The following is a 20,919-nucleotide window of genomic DNA, read 5'->3' as shown; positions in this document are numbered from 1 at the left end:
AATGAGGCACGTAACAGTTGTTAGAACTTAAGAAAGGCTCTTCACTTTGCTCTTCATAGCAGAAGGGGTGCCGATAGGTTGAATTTTTGTAACACTTCTAATAATGAAGTAAGTGTATTTCATGAATAATAGTCCGTCTACTGTCTATAATTCGGTTTTTAGTTCTTATTTTCGATACGTATCGGAAATCAAATAAAATCCAATCTGTCTGTCTAAGGTTATCTGACTTCATTTCCGATGAGTATTGCAAATAAAACCGAGAAACAGACAGATTAACAGTTATTCACAAAAGTGTGTCTCTTATTTTCTCTGTTTGCCACATGATACAACTACAGATTCGTTAAAAATTAAAGAATCACTTCATTTCTTACCCCTCTATTGCTGTACTGCTCGCACGGCGTGTCCCACAGACATCTGAAGACTCGAAAACTTTCCAGAAACTCCGTCATCAAAATTTCGTCTGCCTCGCACACTGCCATGTTAGCCACATTTGGGGTGCATTGAACCCCGCGCATAATGACTCAAAAGGAACTGTTGTCGGGCGGCTTGCAGGACAGACTACACAGTTTGTACGGCGAATGGGGTGCGGCTGTTTGCTAGTCTTACCTAACCAAGCCACCGCAAAGAAAAATCGGTCTTTCGACCAACAAACCTACAGGCCTGCTGTTACTCGGTCGGTCGGTCAACAAGCTACACACGCACAATTTATCGTCCGGTCGATAAACCGGCGCGTGTGTAGGGTAGGGTCCTTTACTGACAGTGAGACTGACAGTAACTGAAGGAGAGATAGAGCTCGAAAATCTAGATTTCGCAGTAGCAGATTCCGATGTCTCATAACAAGCTTCTGACTTTAGTGTTGAAGGATTTCAATACTACACCTTGCCAGATATGTAGTATACCGATGCAAACATTACGACAGATCACTGGCGACACACGTTGGGGAGTTACTGGCAATGCTTGAGGAAAGTTCCGTTGGGTGGCTGACTACAATTTCTGGCGGAGATTTGCTTGTAACCTCAGAATCGTTCCTTCAAACTACTATGAAATTATCGAGTGAGGTAACGCAGTGGTTAGCACCAGACTCGCATTCGGGAGGTTGACAATGCAAAAGTGCGTCCGACCATTTAGGTATAGGATTTCCGTGGTGTCCCTAAATTGCTTACTGAGACTGCCGGGATGGTTTCTGTGAAAGGGCACGGCCGACTTCCTACTCCACCCTTCCGTAGTCCGAGCTTGTGCTCCGTCTCTAATGGCCTCGCTGTCTAGAGCACGTTGAACTAACCTCCTCCCCCCCCACCCTCCCGCTACGAAATTGGAATTAATTTTTGTCCAGATCTATGGAACCACAATTTGTCCACGGAATTTGTTGTCACTAAGAACCTGTGCGCCATACCTTAGGAACGATTCTCCACTTTTCATCCGGAAGTAACTAAAATTTGCGCCAGAACGAAACCATTTATCCAGCTGCGCTGGCTAGCATCAAAGACCAGGCAAAGGAAACAGAGGCAGCTCAGCGTCGGGAAGCAGGAAATACGGATTTGTCATCCGTTTAGGGTCTAAATGAACAATATTTGCGTATACAAGGCTTCTACACACACCAATTTATCGGATGCAGAATGACTAACTTGGTCGCAGCCTACACACGTCTGAACCGACTGTACTCGGTGATTATAGTGCCGCCCTGTTTGTTTTATCTTCAGTTCATTGCGTTTTTGTTCTACGAGATCGCGCCTGGTTTTTCAGAAAGAAGGTAAGAAGGGAAAAAAGCAGAGACAAAGCTGTGGGCAAAGAAGTGACAAATTCAGGGGAAGAACTTCACCCATGTTCAGGCTGGGAGCTTATAATTTTCCTGATTATTTAAGAAGGGGTGAATCATGCATTTCAAAGCTGCTGGACATAATAGAACCATTCTTACAGTAAAAGTAATGCAGTCCTGAGAGAGGTGTTAAACTCTGAGGAGAGGCTGTTAGCTGTATTACGATCTCTCACCATTGGCAGCAGACCTAAAATTCAATACTGTCATTCCGCTACAATTATTAACTAAAATTATTCCTGAAGCGTGCAACGTGATCTATAGTTGACAGAGGAAATAAATCATGACAAAGTAAAATAAATAAAACAAAAGACTTTCATGAAAACGTTATTAATTTATTTATGGATGTAGTACAAAAGATGACCTGTAAATTCCAAAATCTCAGTTCATATTTGAACAAGAGGGCGGCGCTCATCATCTAGTAAACACAACACATACGTAAGAAATGAAACATTTAGCAACTTTTCTTTACGTGGAAATAAAATCTAAGAACAGAAATAAAGAAGATCGGCAGACTTAATCTCGTGTTGCACATAGAGAAACCATTATGGATTCGTTACAAAATTAAATAAGTGCCTCATTTTTTGCATCTCTATTGTTATACTCCTCGCACGACGTGTCGCGAAAACATCTGCAGTATTTGAATTTCTCTAAAAACTTTGTCCTTAAAGTTTCGTCCGCCTCGGACGTCGAAATGTGTATTACAATAGTGTTTAATTCTGGGAGCTGTGTCAAAACAGGAGTTTTACGCAGGCGGTTGGCACGATCACGCTACACACGACACAGTTTCTTGGTTCGGCTGTCGGCTGGTCGCACACGCACGACGTCCCGACAATGATAGTTCGGCGGTCGGTCAATCAAAACACCGACCCACAGCCAATTTGTCAGACGGTCGGTTGGTGGGGCGCCATGAGAGGCGCTGCTGTCGAGTCACATGATCTGCCTGACGGCTGCAGCGGTCGAAACGAACAGCTGTGGGTTATTCCTCTTACTTGGTTACGCTAGTGAAGATCGGATGTTCCAGAGTTGTTCGCAGAGAGTTAGGAGTGGAGTTTTCTTGCTGTTGGGAGTTTTTTGCTGTTTGGAGAGTTTTTTTGCTGTGGGAGAGTTTTTTTGCTGTTTTGCTGTGGGAGAGTTTTTTTGCTGTTTTGCTGTGGGAGAGTTTTTTTGCTGTTTTGCTGTGGGAGAGTTTTTTGCTGTTTTGCTGTGGGAGAGTTTTTTTGCTATTTTGCTGTGGGAGAGTTTTTTTGCTATTTTGCTGTGGGAGAGTTTTTTTGCTATTTTGCTGTGGGAGAGTTTTTTTGCTATTTTGCTGTGGGAGAGTTTTTTTGCTATTTTGCTGTGGGAGAGTTTTTTTGCTATTTTGCTGTGGGAGAGTTTTTTTGCTATTTTGCTGTGGGAGAGTTGTTTTTGCTGTGGGAGAGTTGTTTTTGCTGTGGGAGAGTTGTTTTTGCTGTGGGAGAGTTGTTTTTGCTGTGGGAGAGTTGTTTTTGCTGTGGGAGAGTTGTTTTTGCTGTGGGAGAGTTGTTTTTGCTGTGGGAGAGTTGTTTTTGCTGTGGGAGAGTTGTTTTTGCTGTGGGAGAGTTGTTTTTGCTGTGGGAGAGTTGTTTTTGCTGTGGGAGAGTTGTTTTTGCTGTGGGAGAGTTGTTTTTGCTGTGGGAGAGTTGTTTTTGCTGTGGGAGAGTTGTTTTTGCTGTTTGGCTGTGGGAGAGTTGTTTTTGCTGTTTGGCTGTGGGAGAGTTGTTTTTGCTGTTTGGCTGTGGGAGAGTTGTTTTTGCTGTTTGGCTGTGGGAGAGTTGTTTTTGCTGTTTGGCTGTGGGAGAGTTGTTTTTGCTGTTTGGCTGTGGGAGAGTTGTTTTTGCTGTTTGGCTGTGGGAGAGTTTTTTTTGCTGTTTGGCTGTGGGAGAGTTTTTTTTGCTGTTTGGCTGTGGGAGAGTTTTTTTTGCTGTTTTACTGTTTGTAGAGGGGGTGCTTCTGCTGTTGGGAGTGAGAGTGTTTCTGCTGTTGGGAGTGAGAGTGTTTCTGCTGTTGGGAGTGAGAGTGTTTCTGCTGTTGGGAGTGAGAGTGTTTCTGCTGTTGGGAGTGAGAGTGTTTCTGCTGTTGGGAGTGAGAGTGTTTCTGCTGTTGGGAGTGAGAGTGTTTCTGCTGTTGGGAGTGAGAGTGTTTCTGCTGTTGGGAGTGAGAGTGTTTCTGCTGTTGGGAGTGAGAGTGTTTCTGCTGTTGGGAGTGAGAGTGTTTCTGCTGTTGGGAGTGAGAGTGTTTCTGCTGTTGGGAGTGAGAGTGTTTCTGCTGTTGGGAGTGAGAGTGTTTCTGCTGTTGGGAGTGAGAGTGTTTCTGCTGTTGGGAGTGAGAGTGTTTCTGCTGTTGGGCGAGGAGCGGAGTGTTTTGGCCCAGATAGTCAGTATTTGTTCTTCACAAAGTTAAGAGCCATGGTAAGTGAAATCTATTTCTTGTAAATTGTATTTTACAGGTATATTAAGTTTTAAGGAAACGACAGTGTTCATATTTTAGTTGATGTTCTTGTAACCATGTTTTGCATGTAAAATGAAAACAGACGATATTTAGATATCGTTCACTCATTAAATCTTCCCTCTGAGAATGCTTGTATAACAGCTTGCTCACTGTGAATATTTTTTTTCCAGTGAACACCAAAAACAGATGTTTTACATTATAATTTTGCCTGATTCGGTTCGATAGATGATTGATTCTTTTGTTCCAGCAGTGGCTGCGCTGTTTATTTTCCCATTAGAGGTTTTCCTTCCGTCATCTGACTTCAGATTTCGTATCCATCCAACTCGATAAGTTCTGGGTGAAGGCTGTGAGAAGGGAAAGTTTGAAAACCCACCAATCGTCACATAATAAGTTTTGAGAATTTTCGGGAAGAGGACAGGGAATGCATATAAAATACGTTGTCCGTGATACGGAAATTTACGAGTATTGCTTACTGCAGTGGGAAAAGAAATGGTCTGTGATTAGCTTCCAGCAACTAATTCGACCAATAGCGGAAGCTTTTTTCCATTTTTTAGTTAGTATTTGGCAGTTGTTTGACAGTGGTTGGTAGGTGTTGTCGACATCAGTTTACCATTGTTGGTCATATTTTTTGTACTATGTCTGGAGAGTTTTCGTTTGTTTTACTTTGGTCTTCGTGTTAGATGTGGTAAGTGAAGGTTTACGGAACTGGTTTGACGCTTTAGTCCTTTTTTTCGTCATTATGGGCTTTCGTTTTTCTGCTATATAGGCCAATTGAAATATACGGTATCGGTTTTCGGAAATGTGTGTGGGTATCTGGTATCGAGGGTTTCGTTCAAGCAATACAGGTCAAGCTAAGTTACAATGCCATTGGTTTTGGTTTTTCGTATTCGGATTGTGCTTACTATGCAGATTTTCGTGTGCTTGATTTTTGGGTTAATAATTGTCTGGAAAGGTGTTGTTATACTTACTCTCTTGCCCCCACTGTGAATTTCTACTACTCTTGGTTGGCCCATTAATTTGACTTTTTAGTAGTAATTATTGCGCATGTTACGTAAGTTTGTTCGCGGATGCAATGAGGCACTATGAGGGACGCATTCTTTATGCTTGAAAGTCGGATTTCCGATATCTTCATAACGTCACGAGTCAAACCAGACAGGTGGGAATCGCAAACTTTCGGTAATCCTGTAAACAGTGCTATGCATTTTGTCATGTACTGAACTCAATGAATTGCTTCCATTCTGATTCCGTTGTAATGAACAGTAAAACTATACTGGTACGTGGCAGAATATGTTTACATCCTGTTACTCTAAGCACAGGGTTTGCAATTGTAGGTCAGGGATTATACGCTATTGTGTTCTATAACTTGCAAGTAATAGGTTGGAGTGACTGTAAACGGTTGCTGCTCCACTAGATCAAAGATATGGTCTAGACGTTCAAGAAAATGGAGGAGGGATGGAAGCGACTGCCGATTCACTTCGATACACAGCTCTCAAGGGACTTGTTCGAAGAGTTCATAATGAGTAGAAAGATAGTGCAAATCATTCTTTTTCCTTTCATTGGAAACTTTCAAGGAAAGATCTGTCTTGGGAAAAAGGTGAATCTAAAAGGGAAAAAAACACCTCACGATGCACCAAATAAAATTCTTAGAACCGTAGCAATATGCTAGAATGTCTCATATGAAATGAAAGAAGCTCAGTACTTTGTTCTAATATTTGAAGAGTCAAAAGGATTTTCGAAAACAGAGAAAATAGTCATTCGGTGCTATTTAGGTGGTAAAATGTACGAAAAGTTCCTAGGCATCGAACCTGTAAAAACTTGGTCGCTTATTCTTCGTCGGTCTACATTAAGAAAAAATTACCAAATGTAATTTAAATTTGTTGCACAATCACAGGATGGAGCTGCACCTAAGAGTGATTTTTATGCACGTATTCAAGCTATTTTAAGCAAAGAAATCCCAGAAGCCACCTACACACATTATCATCCTTTAAAGGATGAGGCTGTTGCCTGTTTACGACCTCTCAAGCAAAATCATACCCATCTTTTTCCAGGCCTTCAAATATCTCCCATTTTGCTTGTAGTTCACGATCGTCTGAGGAATTCTGTGACCTGGAATTCTCCTGAGGTGTTTGCTTCCGATCTTCACGATATTTTATTAACTTTTTCATTCATGCTGAAAATATTTCTCTTCTAATTCTTCGTTTTTAATACTACCTTCTTGTGCAGCACTTGGTCTTTCTTAGGAATCCCATCTCTGCTGCTTGAATTTTATTTTCATGTTTTTTGTGGTAAAGAAACTTTAAATTGTTTAGGATAACACCGGAACCGCCGTTACTTTACAGAATATCATGATTGTTTCTTTTTGTTCTTTATAGCCCAGTGTTCTGCTCGTGGTGCCACAGAGAGCTTGAAATTTCTGTATTTTATTTTCAATATCAGCGTTCAAATCAAAACTTACAGTGCAGCCTAAATAAGAGTTGACACTTTTTCTAAAACTGAATTATCCGAAACAGTTTTTGACCTGACTGGAGGTTTTCCTCAGACTGCCATTATTTTTGTTCTGTCACTAGAAATTCTAAAGATGTATTTCCGTTCAGCTGATACATTGATGTTTAACTGGTACACTGAATCTGTGTAGTTCAGTCAGAAGTACATTCAGATATTCCTCATTCGTAATGTTAATTCCTTTGTTTACTTTGAACATTTGCATTTGCGATAATCTCATTGTAGTATTAAAAAGGGTAGGTGATAGTCCACATCCTTACCTAACGCCTTGGTTAACAATTATTTCTTCTAACGGTTTCCTACCTGTGTTTAGTGCAATGCATGTGCTATTGTGAAGACTTTTCACTACCTCTGTTAGGTGGTACTTCTATCACTGTTCAGACACAACCTTCCATAGGCTATCACGGCTCACACGTTCAAAGGCCTTCTGAAGATCGGTAAGGCCGTATGAGTATCTACATTAAATTCTGTGTGTTTTTCCTATGACGTCTTTAACTACAACCACAATGATTTTGCATAAACGACCTAAACCATTATGTTCTTCAGAAATATTAGTTGCTGTAATATTCTGCATGCGGTTATTGATCTGTGTGTCTAGCTTGTAGCCAGTGTTCTGAAGACTTATGCCGCGATAGCTCCTACAATCACTGTGTTTCCCTTTCCTGGAGAGAGATCACTTCTGCTATATACCAGTGGCCTGGGGATCTTGCATTTCGACCAACATTCATTTATTAATTGTAAAGTCTTATTTAGTGGCAACCCTACATGCATTCCAGCTATTCTTTGTTTTCCTATATTTCATGCCTTTCAAGCCGTGTTGTAGTTCGTCCGTAGTAATTGCATGTACTGATTCATTGTACATATTTTCTCGAGTGTCATTTCCAGCCTTCAGTGTACACCACAGATCGGTATAATTTATCCATTGCTTATTGAGTATCATGTTCAGTGTCTCAGCGTCTTTCTTTCTTGTTGAGGGCTTTCATGACCTCGTATGCACATTGCTGTCTGCCATGTACATCGTGTTCTAAGACGCTTATAAATGGGTCCCATGACTGTTGGTGTGCTTCGCACAGTAATTGTTGGGCAGTATTCCGCTTTATTTCGTACGTCTGCAAACTTTCTGACGTTTTCACCTGTAGAAACTTCAGACAAGCTCTGTGTTGTTCTTAAACCGCATCTTTAATTTCTGTGTTCCAGATTGAGTACTTGTCCCTATCGGTTTTCTTCCTTCTACCAAGTGCTTCGAGGGCTTCTTCAATGAAGCCGGTTTTGATACTCCATTCTCTATCGATGTGTTTATTGACTGGTAATAAAGCAAACTTTCCTTGGAGTCAGTATTGATGAAGTTTCCTAATACTGTATTCCGGCAGAAGATGTATTTTTAACTATTCTTATTGTGGTTTCTTTAGCCTTACCTTACTGCGTAGAAGGAAGTGGTCACTACCTATGTCTCTTCCTCTACAAACATGTATATCTTCATAAGATTCTTCATTTTATCATTAATGAGTGTGTAGTCAATCAAAGACATTAATCTTCGTGCAATCCATGTAAACTTGTTACTGTCTTTGTCGGTAAAATGTGGTAATAAATTTAAAATTGTTGGAGACAACTGTGCATAGTTCATTTCCATTATTATCGAGGGTCTTTCCTCCAAATAAGCCTGATATTACAGGTGTTGGTAGATTTCCAACTCTTGCATTAAAATCACCAGCGATGACAACATGGTCAGTCTTGTTGATTTTTATTCACTTTCTGATGGTCATCGTAAAAGGTATCAGGATCACTCTTCCTTTCCTCCTCATGGGCCGTAGACAGCTTTTACTGTTAGATATCAAATTCCAAGAGATCATCTGTCATTCCTTATTTATGAGGTTGAATTCACGAATCTGTCCTCTCCATTTATCAGTGACTGAAATTGCCACACCAACACCAGCTCGATTTCTTTGTGAGACACAACTATAAGCTATCGAGTAGTCAGTCAGATCTTTTGTTTTTCTTAGTTTTTCCATCTCCTTGCATACTTGGATCAACTCCTTTTCTCTGTTGGTCAGTCCTCTAACATTCCACATTGCCAGAGACACAATCTGCTCACGTTAAGTCAGGTGATGGGGCTGCCACCTCTTACTTGATTTTCTGTCGGGGTTGTCTGGCTTGGGAAGCTGGGTGAACAGCGCCTCTAGAGCCCTCCCTGCCCTATGTATGAACCATAACTTAGTCTCGGTATGCTGACACGTAGAGGGATTAAGTCGGCTATAGATACTTGACACTGCAGTACTGTTTTTACGAATGATTCGGCAGCGCATTTAATTTTTGATTCACAAATGAGAATGTAGATTTCTTAAATACAACGTAGAAAGTGACACTAAATAAGTCTGTCAGTATGGTTCACGAAATGGTTTTGAGTAGACTGTTGAACTTTGAACATTCAGGCATAAAATTCGGAACGAGCTGCAGAAGCATCGACATTTAGAGCAGAATTTTTCATTTCTGTTCACAAATTTTCTGGAAAAGTGTGACAACTGGATTCCCTTGAGAGGCTCGACTGTTACATTGTTGCTATAATCTTATTACTAGGAGTAAATGATATTATTTTTAACCAAATATGTGGATCAGACTGAGGTTCCACTTACGCGTGGAAAGAAAATTGTGGGTTGATGTGGCAACAAAATAGGTGCTGATATTCCCACAGCTTCGTGTTCTTTTAAAGGGTTCCGAAGTTGCCAAAACGTCTTGGGGAATATATAGTTGAAACGGCGAATAAAAATGACCTTTTAATATTTCGCTGACAGTAGGGTGAATGCATGGATACCAGAATGCACGGCAGGGATCACGAGGCGTGTTCACAGTAGCGAGCATCACCGCCGGCGTCGAAGCGGACCCGGACAGCGCTCAGCAGCCCGGGACCGCCATAGTGCACTGTGTTGTAGTTGCGTTTCCGAGCGGAAACAAGGTTGCTTGCGTCAATGTGAATTTTTATTACTGACTGGTGATTGATTACAGAGTTACGGCGTAACTATCGGTGAGTTCAGGAATTTTTAGACTAAGTTCTTAAGTGAAAAATTATGGTTTGCTACGCGCCCTAGAAGCGCTGAGACAAAAGAAAACGGATAACTGCTTGAAACTTGCAGATTCGCTTCCAGTTGAAAATGCTCTTATGGGCTGCGATTACGAAAGAGATTTGAAGTTGACTACTCGTTCTAAATGCAGGTAGTGATGCTGTTCCAATTTTTAATCAATTCACTGCTGATTCAGGCCGTAGTAATGAGCGTAATAACGAGAGAGATATTCGGGCACGAAAATGGAGCTATCGCAAGGAAGTAGAAAATATTTTACAGGAAAATGAAAGTAAATTAACGACTAACGAAGAAATTGCTACTAGACAAAACGTTCACCATGAAGAAGCACTGCTGGCAATGCGTGCCTATGCAAACTGTTAGAAATTATTAAAATAGAAACAAAGGATCTTCAGACAAAAAAATACAGGATATAGCACTGAGGTACGGAAATTTAAAAATGTTCAAAAGGTAATTCAGGGCTCTTTCTTTATTAACAACAGTTTATGGAAGAACAGCGTACTAACGGGTCACTTGCAGATATTGCATAAGATGCGAATTTACGTTGCATATCTTATAAAGCGTTACCTTTTCTCAGATTTTTCCTGGAATGTTTCGTAAGGGCACACATTTTCTTCGGAATCAGAGCTATCAACAAGGGGAAAAAAATGCAAAGATAATAAGCGAACCGAGAGAAGACAAAAACTGAAAAATGAAAAGTTATGTTACAACCTTCCACAATAGTAAAGAAAACTAAATACAGTCACGGTTTACAATGGCAATATAGGGGCTCTCCGTACCACAGATATGGGGTCTAAGGCTGTGTGAGCCTCTTACCACAGCGAAAAAAGCCATGCCATCCGAGATGGTGAGAGTTTGTCGTTCCGATACTTAAGTGGCAATTCACCGACCGCGGAAAAAAGAATAGTTCAGCATAAAGCGGACTAATAATATAATACTACACTAAAAGGAAAATATGGATTACATTGATACCTGCATACTAGTTAAACATGTGTCCGCCGTTTTCCTAAAGCTTCAACGCAGCGCGGCGTGGCAGCTCGCAGACCACCCTCGCGTGGTCCCTTCGTCTGTTCTAGTATCGTTTGGTTTGTACGGGTACCGGAAAAAGCGACTAATGTATACAGGCGTACTTCAATTTCCAAAAAATAATCGAAATCATTTCAGATATTCTGCTCCTGCTGGGAGCGCGTGTATTGGAAAGTAGGGTTATGTATGTACGTGTGAAGTAGTTTCTGATGCTCTTTTTTTTATCTTGACCCGTATTTAAATCCCCATAATTTCACTGGTCTCACGAAAATTTGCCTGGAACGGAAAGCAATGTACATTTAGGGGAGAGGACAAGAAGTGATGAAAGTAAGATAGAGAATACACTGTTTGTTTATGGCCATAGCAATTAAGAGAAATTGGAAATGTTGTAGAAATGATACATTGTTAAATATTATTGCAATTTACGTTGTTAATGTTATTGAAATTCTTATATACTGCCACGTGTTACATTCTCGTCCAAGGTGGAATTGATTTTGAGTGGGTAACGGTACAGTCAGACATAAAACAAGGCGGCCGGGCGGCTGCCGTGGAGAGTTAGTCGGAGTCGTTCACTGAAGGTGCCCAGTATAACCCACCGCACCTCAGAATTCTAAATGCGGCCGTATGCACAGTCTGGCAATACTGCAGGATGCCGAAGTGTGTGGAGTAATTTCTATCATTCTTCACCAGCCGTTACAGGGTTGTGTGTGTTCGTCGTCTAGTAGTAAACGTCGCGCAATGTAGGTACAATGTCGCGAGATAGACTCCTCGATGTTTTACTTTTAAATCATATTCGTGTCTGCTGATGTTACGTCTGATGGAGTCTCAATGATAATTATCTTCACTACATAACCAACCAGTAATAGCAGAGTCAAAACTCTGGTCACAGCAGAAACAATTCGTCCCGAACAGTTGCTGGCTGCATCGACTTCGGAACAGATCACTCTAGACTTTCTCACCCTATGTCGACTACCGGACGCGTTCCAGGCGCCGTCCGCCAGGTTAACGCTGCGTGAGGCTGTGAGCGTATTTATCAACTGCCACTTTCTTACTTGAAGTTCTAGTGTTTATCTTGATGTTATGTATTGTGTTTCGCATGTTTGAAATTTGACCCATTATGCCAAAACGCTTATATTCTTCAATTTTTTTCACATTATAGTGACACCTTCGTGATAAATGATAGAAAAACCTGTTCTGAAAATATTTAATAGATCAAAATAGAACAAAAACTCTAGGCCGTCCTCTTTTTGGGACGTTGGCATAATGACCTATCAAAAGGTGCGATATTACCGCCAAAGCAGAAAACAAGTAATATAGTGGACAAAATACACACATTGTCTATTAAGTGTGTAATGAAAGAAAACACTTGACAACTGTGTCATAGCTACTCTGTTGGTGTACATGCCATCTTCTTGCAGTATGAACATCTTTCCTATGTTTTACTTAGCAGCTTAAGTGATTTCCTGGCTCTAGTTCCACATCTGTACTCACCTGTCCTCTCGTCCATTTTCGTCCTTGTGGTCCTCTGCATTTCCGTGTCGATAGTTTGTTGTTCGAAATGCGCAACCCCACTATTCCCCTTCAGTGAGGCCTTTTCATTTGGCTTTGATACGTGCACGGTAAACCCACGGTGCACATACCAAATCTGTCATTTCAGTGCATAGTGGCCACCACCTTATCGTCCTATTAAGTGGTTGGTTGGTTGGTTGGTTGGTTGGTTGGTTGGTTGGTTGGTTGGTTGGTTGGTTGGTTGGTTTGGGGACGGAGACCAGACAGCGTGGTCATCGGTCTCATCGGATTAGGGAAGGAAGTCGGTCGCGCCCTTTCAGAGGAACCATCCCGGCATTTGCCTGGAGTGATTTAGGGAAATCACGGAAAACCTAAATCAGGATGGCTGGACGCGGGATTGAACCGTCGTCCTCCCGAATGCAAGTCCAGTGTGCTAACCACTGCGCCACCTCGCTCGGTTTATTAAGTGGTATCTGCTTGTCCAGTAGATCAGGGCCACACATACAGGCGTTGTATTCTTCAAAGAGATGTGACATTGCGACACATGTTTTCTTTCTCTTCGCCCGTTAGTAACTTAGAGCATTTCTCAAAGCAGTAGTTTGTGACTACGCATAGTGGTTTGGTTTCCCAAAATTTCACAATCAGAACTTCATTCTCTTTGTCAGGCGTGTAGCTATAGATCTCATTCTCCTTCACCTTTTTTCATATCGACCTCAGGGCATCTCTCATTTTCTAATTTTTCTGTGTAAGAAGTGTGTACGGCACATCCACCTAGTAATGCTAACGTAACACTTCGTTCTATTATTAGGATGGTAAAATGAACCGATATTGCAGTTACTTCAGGAAATCTGAAATATACTGCTTGTCAGAAGGGCGTCCATAACACACACAGCCAACTAAATCACAATTGATTGTTGTGCAGAAACTACCAGCAGGCACACAGTTCAGCCAAGTGCGAAACTGAAGAATAGGAAAAGAAATCTCTTTCCAGAAAGGAAAGGTTTATTTTTTCAGTGTTCATCTATTATGGAGCTCTGTCAGTTCAAACTTTGAGGAATAGCAATCAAGGCTAAAAGTTTAATTGATTATGTAGAAATAAATATATTTGAGTACAAGAAATGGGTTGAGAACGTTGTTCGAGAGTTGTAAAATATTAAGTGGAAAACTTTCGAACATTTGCGTCACAATATTCACTTTGGATTTAATAGAGGGACGAATGCAACATGGACAGCTATGATAAATGTGATTTGAGACTTTCTCGGCGTATTCCATTCGTGAAATCTTCTCGGGTGATCAGCCGAGTAAAGGCGTCGTCTTCTCGCAACGTTTCGAAGGGTTTCGTACCCATGAGACGCAAATCTCGCGCGCCCTACACAAGAGCAGGAAGGTAGACACACCAGAAGAAGCAGATGAGACCAGATGCCTGGCATTTCTACCATACGCGGGACCGCCAACAGCCAAGATTGCCCGCACTCTGGAGAAACACAACATCAAGACAATTTTTCATGCCCCAAGTAAAATTAAGGACATACTTGGCTCAGTCAAAGACCACCTAGGACTGCAGACTCCGGGCATATACAGTATTGAATGTGAATGTGGTACGAAATACATCGGACAAACGCAGCGCTGCATCACGCAGAGGCGCTCGGAACACATTAGAAATGTACGCCTTGGTCAGACAGAAAAATCGGCGGTAGCGGAACATAGCCTTAACGAAGGACACACCTTCCTCTTTGAGGGTACGAAGAAGCTGTGTGACGCTAAAGGATTTTGGGATTCAGTTTTCAAAGAGGCTGTAGAAATTCGGCTGAACAGCAACCTGATCAATCGAGACACTGGTTTCCAACTCAGTACAGCTTGGAATCCCGCAATAACTAAAATTAGAAGAGAACGCGCCGGCACGATAACGGTAGCGGCCACAGACGTATTAGGAACCGGCAGGGACCCGACGCCCGGTCCGCGCCGCGAGCCCCACGCCACTGGCGCGGCGGCCGATTCCGCAGGTACCTGATTGGTCGGCGCCCGGAATCAGTACTGGTCTAGGAGCCTTTATAGGACCGCGCAACACAGCATCTTCTGCGCCAGAATGTCCATCCTGTACCCAATCCTCAACTCATCCAGCTCCCTATCATGCACAGTAGGAGTGAACGTATACCAGGCCCTGATCCGGCCAGTAATGGAGTATGCGTGCCCTGTCTGGGGATACGCGGCAAAGCAGCACCTGGACAAACTCCAGAGGCTGCAGAACCGCGCCCTCAGAAGGGCACTGCACCTACCTCTCGGATTCCCCACGGACGACTTGCACGCCGCAGCCGATATCCCACTCCTGAGAGAGCGTTTCCAGGATCTGGCAAGGGCCTTCTATGAGGGTTCTTCCAGATCAGGAAACGCACTCATCCACTCCCTAGGTCGGTATGACATGTCCCGCGACAAACATAAGCGCCCTATGACGATCTTCGACGACTAAGTCGAAGAGAAAATCCCAATACCCAATCCCTAATCCAGTTCCTTCCCACAAAACACCAATCTCTTCGCCTACCCCAGGCAAGTACCAGACTCACTCACAAACAAACATCACAAGTCACAGACACCAAAAAACTATAGAAAAATCACACACACATGTTCACAGGGGAGTAAAAGCCGCAAGGCTACAAACTCCCCCTCACACTTCTCCAAAGAGGAGAAAGTATAAGATGTAAGCAGCAGCAGCATCTTGACACTTCGCTTGAAGATGATGGGTACGAAACCCTTCGAAACGTTGCGAGAAGACGACGCCTTTACTCGGCTGATCACCCGAGAAGATTTCACGAATGGACAGCTATGAGTCTTTGTATTGCGTGTAGGCGAGTATCTTTGGGCTAAAGATACCAGAAAAGGATTTTGTTGTGTCAAGAATGATGGTTCTGGCATGAAAGATTTCCCACAGGATCAGAAGCCTGGCATAGGATTTCTCCATGGTCAGATTTAAAGCAATTATTTTACCCGAACGCGATCGATAAATACATTCAGAATTCTTATACAGTACCGTCAACATTTTTTGCATCTATTGGGGGGGGGGGGGGGGGGTTGCTGTGCGCTAGGAGCTCCTTCCCATCGCAGCGTGTATTAGTTGCCAATAACTGAGACACCTTTCGGTCTCAGTGTAAGAAAAACCGCACACAGAATGGTGTAACTTTTGCTACAACATAACGCATACTACTGATTTGAAAAACAAAACTATCCAGGAGGTTGTTTGGAAAATCATGCCTCACGCATTTATTTTTCTGATTTTGTACCATCAAATGTTTACCTTTCCCACTCTTTATCAGACAACCGTTACGAAAATTCGTTTCCCGACTAAAATGGGCTTCAGACCTGGTTTAACAACATCCTCAACTTAGAACCAGTAAGTGTGGAATTGGTAAAGTACCTGAGCATTGTCAGATAGTTTCAAAGATTGTTGTGGCTAGGAGAGGTAAATCGCATTGTGAAAGAAGAGATTAATTACAATTTCCACCTGGAATGACCTTCCTGGATTGAAAACAATGATCCATAACCTTATGTCAAAATCGCCCGGATTATTCAATGGTAATGATATGTGAAACAAAGTGAATTTAGAGGTATAGGTCTGCCCCGACCAGAAAGTAACTTGTCGCTCACAGTTCCCTAACTACTTATGTGCTTCTTGTATGTTGTTGCCAAGATTCGTTTATACTGCCAGCAGGAAAAGTATCAGCTGATGTGTGCCTTGATGGGTTTCAGAAGTGATCACAGCTTGCATCTCAAAGACGTCGCTCCCTGTGGTCGGAATACCAAAAGCGTATGTCCCTGAATTTCGTAATTTCCGTAATTAACGTATTTATTTATAATACCTTAGTGCGCCAACTGCAAATTAAATGCAGTAAATAACGATAACAATTGTTTCTATTTTTGTCATAAGGTCGCCCCGTCGGAGGCTAGTCCTCACTTTGTGTGTGTGTGTGTGTGTGTGTGTGTATTGTCCATAGCGTAAGTTAGATTAAATAGTGTGTAGGCTTAGGGACCGATAACCTCAGCAGTTTGCTCCCGTAAGACCCTACCACAAATTTCCAGTTGCCATAAGGACACTGAATACTGGAAGATCATTCACCACACAAGATTCACATTTTTGGAGCGTTCCAGTGGTTCTACTGCAAGCATTGAGTACACAACACGTCTTGAACATTATTCACTTTCAAAATATTTTTTTAAACAACACTTGCATTGGCACTATCCCCAAAACAGAGTAATGCATTTGCAAAGATAACACAGAATTGATTTCAGAATTCCCGCGCCCGGGTTCGATTCCCGGCGGGGTCAGGGATTTTCTGTGCCTCGTGATGACTGGGTGTTGTGTGATGTCCTTAGGTTAGTTAGGTTTAAGTAGTTCTAAGTTCTAGGGGACTGATGACCACAGTAGTTAAGTCCCATAGTGCTCAGAGCCATTTGAACCATTTGATTTCAGAACATGAACTGGAACACAGACTGTAAGCTATGACTAACAAAGTTACAGAAGTGGTGTACTGTTCACGAAAACTATGTGCCATATTCGAAACAGTGATATCGAAAACGAGTGGATAAAACTGAATTAGCTAATACGAAAAAAGAAGCAGTTGTCAGCAGAAATTAAAGTACACAGCACATTGACACAAACGTGTAGAATAAGTAACTCTGAATCAAAACTGCCATTTCGTATATAAATACCGAAAGAAAGAAAATGGTCATATAATTTCAGTATTACTACTCTTTATGCTTTGTGAGTAAAAGCGAAAAGCGCTTGTTTTGTAGAGCTTTCAAAGTTGCAGTACGCTTCAGACAGATATAACTCGAAATAACTGGTTCACAAAGCTGAGCGTGGTGCTGAAATTCTATATAGCATCTGCGCAGTGTTACTAATTTAGTCAGTCATCAGAGCGACGCCCCCCAGGGGGTCCACAACTCTTTTGTGGATACGTGCGTAGCAAGCACGGGACCCTGAGCTAATGTGGCCCTCCTTCCTTCCCGGGCTGCATACCTTCCTTTTCCACATCCTTCCCTATCCCCCATCTTCGCCCCCCCTCCACTCACCTCTGGCTCTTTCCTTCCCTTTCTCCCCCTCTGGGAGTATGGTTTGTGCCTACGTCCGGAGATGGACGCTCATAAACGAAACGCATCCTTCGCCTTCTCTGCTAATATGTCTTCATCCTTCCTTTGTCCTTCTCTTTCCCTTACCTCTTCTCTTTACCCTTTTCTCCGCTGCGGCATTTGAGACCCCTCTTCTTTCCTTTCCCTTCCTTTGTTTTTCCCTTTCTCATTCTTCCTCCCTGTGTGTGTCTGAAGGCCGACCCACGCATTTTCGTGCGTAGCCAGTGACGGGGTAACGCGTAATTCCCCGCCCCGGGTAGACAGGTAGGACACGTACATACACCCTGGTAACGGCCAGGCCCAGGGAGGGGTGATTACCCGAGCTGATACATTCCGAAAGTGCTGATTGGTCCCTCCGTCCGTTTGTCGGGTGGTGTGACCTGAGGTGTGAACAATCACCTAAGGCGGGAGTGCCCTCAGAGAGGGGCCCCACAAGGGAGGAGCACGCCATCGGAGACGCCGGTAATCATGGGGGATTCTTCTGCAATGGTTTCCTCACTTTCCACTATGTCTGCTCACAAGCGTAAGTTCACTGAGTCTCAGCCACAGACAGTTCTTCCATCGTTGCCACAGTTCCTTGTTGTTTCTCGGTCTGATGATGGTCACGACTTCTCCATGGTCAACCCTTTCATTATCCAGAAAGGTGTCGACGCTATTGCAGGTCCTCTAAAGTCTTGTTCCAGATTACGGAATGGCACCTTGTTGTTAGAAATGGTCAGTGCCCTCCAGGCACAAAAATTGCTGCGTACTTCACTTCTCCCCACCTTCCCTGTCCGTGTGGAACCGCACCGTACTTTAAATTCCTCGCGTGTAGTCATTCATACACGCTCCCTCGATGGATTGTCTGACGACGAAATTCAGCACTACCTGTCTGACCAGGGCGTAACGGCTGTACATAGAGTTATGAAAAGGGTTGACACGAACATCATTCCAACCCGCACTGTCTTCTTGACGTTTGACAAAGTTCAACTCCCATCGAATATCAGAGCAGGCTATGAGATCATTTCCGTTCGCCCTTACGTCCCAAAACCTACGCGTTACTATCGGTGTCAGTGGTTCAATCACACCAGCCAGTCCTGTTCCAATCCAGCCAAATGAGTTACATTTGGCAAGGATGCCCATGAGGGTGCTTGTCCACCTCCATCCCCTCGCTGCATCAACTGTATGGGTGACCACGCTGCTTCCTCTCGAGATTGCCCCGTTTTTAAAGACGAAAAGCTCATCCAGGAAATCAGAGTGAAGGAAAAGGTGTCGACCTTTGCTGCTCGAAAGTTTTTCGCCAGTCGACAGCCCACCGTGCCTCAGACAGGAAAATACAGCACTGTTCTTGCTTCTCCTCAGCCGACAAAGGAGGCGGCCACGCAGACTTGCGACCTCACCTTTAGTGCCACTGTCGTCAGATCCGCCAGCACAAAGATCGCCCGTTCAACCTCACCACTTTCGCCTACCCACTCTCTGGCTCACCCTTCGTCGGGTTCTGCTAAATCTCGAGCCCCGAAGTCAGACACCAAGACTTCGAAAAAAGAGCATACTTGTGAAGAGTTTTTACATACCCCAGCTTCACAACCATCGGTTCCTCCTTCATCTAAACATCATACTTCCAAAAAGGCTACAAAGAAACCCAGTTCATCTCCTTCTCCACCAAGGCGTGTCCTATCTACAGCACCACCTGGCGGAAATCGCCCTCGACCGTCTTCTGTGTCGCCGAGGCGCACTGCTGGCGGCCGATCAAATGGGCCGATCGCTGGTGACAGGAACTGCTCCTGAACAACCTATGGATCAGGATCTTCTGCCTTCGGCTGAATGCCATTCCATGCTGTCGGTCGCAAGCTCTGAGCAGTCGTTGAGTTGACAGCAACCTTGGTCACATTCCTCCATTTTCTGTTCACCCCATGTCCATTATCCACTGGAATATCCGCGGCATTCGAGCCAATCGGGATGAATTGTCGATCCTCTTACGATCCTACTCGCCGGTCATCGTCTGTCTTCAGGAAACAAAGCTGCGTCCCCATGACTGCTTTGTTCTCCCTCATTTTCAGTCCGTCCGATATGACCTCCCCTCTGTTGAAGGCACTCCAGCCCATGGAGGACTCATTGTTCTTCTCCATGATACTCTCCATTATCACCCAATCCCCTTAAACACTTCCTTCCAAGCTGTTGCTGTCCGTCTTATCCTTTTTGGATATACCTTTTCTCTTTGTACTGTATATATTCCATCGCCCACATCAAGGGCACAACCTGATCTCCTTCATCTTCTTGGTCAGCTTCCACCCCCCTATTTGCTGGTTGGGGACTTCAATGCCCACCACCCGCTTTCGGGATCTCCACATCCTTGTCCACGTTGCTCACTATTGCTAGACGTCTTCCACCAAGCGGATCTAGTTTGCCTCAACATTGGGGTCCCTACATTTTTATCTACCTCCATGACAAATTTATCTCATTTGGTTCTTTCGGTCGGTACTGTTCCGCGAGCTCGGCGCTTCGAATGGTTAGCCCTTGACGATACACACTCGAGTGACCACTTTCCATGTGTCCTTAGACTGCAGCCTCAACTGCCATATATGCGCAGCGACGCTGGAAGTTTGCCCAAGCCGATTGGACACTTTTTTTCGTCTCTAGCGACATTCGATGACCGTCACTTTCCTAGCGTCGACGATGAGGTCACACATATTACCGACGTTATTCTTACAGCTGCGTAACGTTCAATACTACGCACCTCCGAATTGCCCCGGCGCCCCCCAGTTCCTTGGTGGAACGATGCATGCCGTGACGCAATACGTGAGCGGCGACGTGCTCTTCGCATTTTCCGCCACCATCCTCCTTTGGGCAACTCTATCCGCTATAAGCAGTTTCGTGCGCGATGCCGTCGCGTCATCCGCGATAGCAAGAAGGCAAGCTGGAAATTCTATATTAGCTCATTTAACACCTTCACCCCCTCCTCGGAAGTTTCGAGTCGGCTTCGACGGTTCTCAGGCGCGCCTACTTTCTCCCCGGTCTCTGGGCTCACTGTCGCGCATGATACATTAGTGGACCCCGTCGCTATTTCTAACTCATTGGGTCAGCACTTTGCTGAGATTTCGAGTTCTTCAAATTACCCGCCAGCGTTTCTCCAGAAGAAACGTGCAGCGGAAGTGCGACATCTTGCTTTCTCCTCAATATCGCGAAAGCTTCAATACTGTTTTCTCCATGCGGGAACTCCAATATGCACGCTCTTCTTCTCGCTCCTCCACCCAAGGACCGGATGGTATCCACGTCCAAATGCTGCTGCATTTATCAACCCATAGTCTGCGTTACCTCCTTCGCCTTTATAATCGAATTTGGACCGACAGTACTTTTCCCAGACGATGGCGGGAAGCTATCGTCGTTCCTGTTCAGAAACCTGGAAAGGACAAACATCTCCCC

The sequence above is a fragment of the Schistocerca nitens genome, unplaced genomic scaffold (genome assembly GCF_023898315.1).
Source record: "Schistocerca nitens isolate TAMUIC-IGC-003100 unplaced genomic scaffold, iqSchNite1.1 HiC_scaffold_380, whole genome shotgun sequence".
Taxonomy (NCBI): domain Eukaryota; kingdom Metazoa; phylum Arthropoda; class Insecta; order Orthoptera; family Acrididae; genus Schistocerca; species Schistocerca nitens.
Note: the sequence above shows the minus strand (reverse complement) of the source record.